This window comes from Chiloscyllium plagiosum, chromosome 26 (assembly GCF_004010195.1).
Source record: "Chiloscyllium plagiosum isolate BGI_BamShark_2017 chromosome 26, ASM401019v2, whole genome shotgun sequence".
Taxonomy (NCBI): Eukaryota; Metazoa; Chordata; class Chondrichthyes; order Orectolobiformes; family Hemiscylliidae; genus Chiloscyllium; species Chiloscyllium plagiosum.
In genome coordinates this window covers 13,273,406-13,275,254 of record NC_057735.1, presented here as the reverse complement: position 1 = coordinate 13,275,254, position 1,849 = coordinate 13,273,406, and positions in this window count along the sequence as shown.

Below are 1,849 nucleotides of genomic sequence, written 5' to 3'. Positions count from 1 at the left end.
TCAGATATCTCACGATTTCTTCTTTAATGATAGCCACCAGTATTTTCCTGAACACAGATGTTAAGCTGATTCCCATGTCTCTTTTGTTGTAGCTTTCTGCAGTTTCTCTCCATTTATATAATTATCTGTTCTTTTGTTTTCCCTTCTAAAATGAAGAATTTTGCATTTTTCCACATTGTACTCCATTTGCCAAACCTTTTGTTCACTTACTTAACCTATCAATATCTCTCTGTGAACTTTTTGTACCCCTCCTACAACTTGCCTTTCCAACTATTTTTGCCTCCAAATTTGGTGAAAGTACTTTGTTCTTCTAGATCTTTAATATATATTTTAGATAGATGTGGTCCCAACTCTGATCCCTCAGGAACCCCACAGATCACTGTCGCCAACCTGAAAAGTAACCCCTTATCCCGACTTGTTGTTTGCTGCCCATGAGCCAATTTTCTTTCCATGCCAATATATTCCCTTCAATACCATGGGCTCTTATTGTATGACTTCACCTTTTTTGAGGCTCCTTCTTGATTGCCTTCTGAAGGCCCATATAACACATATACTGGTTCTCTTCTAAACCTCTGGTGAGACTTCCTGAAAAACCTTGGATAAATCAGTCAGATGTGATTTCATTTTCATGAAGTCATGACTCTGCTTGTTTAGATTACAATTTTCCAAACGTTCTGCTATTACTTCCTTAATAAGTGGTTGAAACTTTTTTCCAACAATAGATGTTAGGCTAATTGGCCTATATATACCCGATTTTTGCCTTTGAACAGGTGTGTCACATTATCAGTTTTTCCTTTGGTAACTTCTCCAAAATCTAATAATTTTTGAAAAATTATAACTAATGCAGAACAACACCTCATCTTCCGCCTGGGCAGCCGACAGCCCGGAGGACTCAACATTGAGTTTTCCAATTTCAAATTAGCTCCCTTCACATCCCCTGCCTTCCTTCCCAGCCCTTCCCGCTCCCCTCCACTCCACTCTACTCCTTTCTGCCACCAACCGGATTCATTCCTCCCATTGACCAACCAGGTTGAAACCTTTACCTGTCTTCACCGATCCCCACTTCACCACCCTGCCCCCGCCACCCTCTTTTTCTGCAGTTCCCCCACACCACCCCCAGTCCTGAAGAAGGGTTACACCTGAAATGTCGACTTCTCCAGAGCATGGCTTGCTGTGTTTATCCAGCCTCCTGCCTGTCCACTATCTCTGTAGCTTCCTCTTTCAGGATCCTAGGATGCAAGCCATTGGGGCCATGGGACTTATTTGCCTTTAGCCCCACTGGTTTGCCTAATACTACTTCTTTATTGATGATGGTGGTACTTAACATGTCCCCTGTGTTCTTTAGTATTAATGGGATCTTCAAAGTATCTTCCACCATAAAGACTAATGCAAAATATCTGTTTAACTCCTCTGCAATTTCCTAGTTCCCCAATATCGTCTCCCCAGATTCATTCTGACCTCTCTCTTCCCTTTTTATATATTTAAAGAAGCTCTTATTATCAGTTATAGAGTCATAGAGATGTACAGCATGGAAACAGACCCTTCAGTCCAACCCACCCATACCGACCAGATATCCCAACCCAATCTAGTCCCACCTGCCAGCACCCGGCCCATATCCCTCCAAACCTTTCCTATTCATATACCCATCCAAATGCCTCTTAAGTGTTGCAATTGTACCAGCCTCCACCACATCCTCTGGCAGCTCATTCCATACATGTACCACCCTCTGCATGAAAACGTTGCCCCTTAGGTCTCTTTTATATCCTTCCCCTCTCACCCTAAACCTATGCCCTCTAGGTCTGGACTCCCCGACCCCAGGGAAAAGACTTTGTCTATTTATCCTATCCAT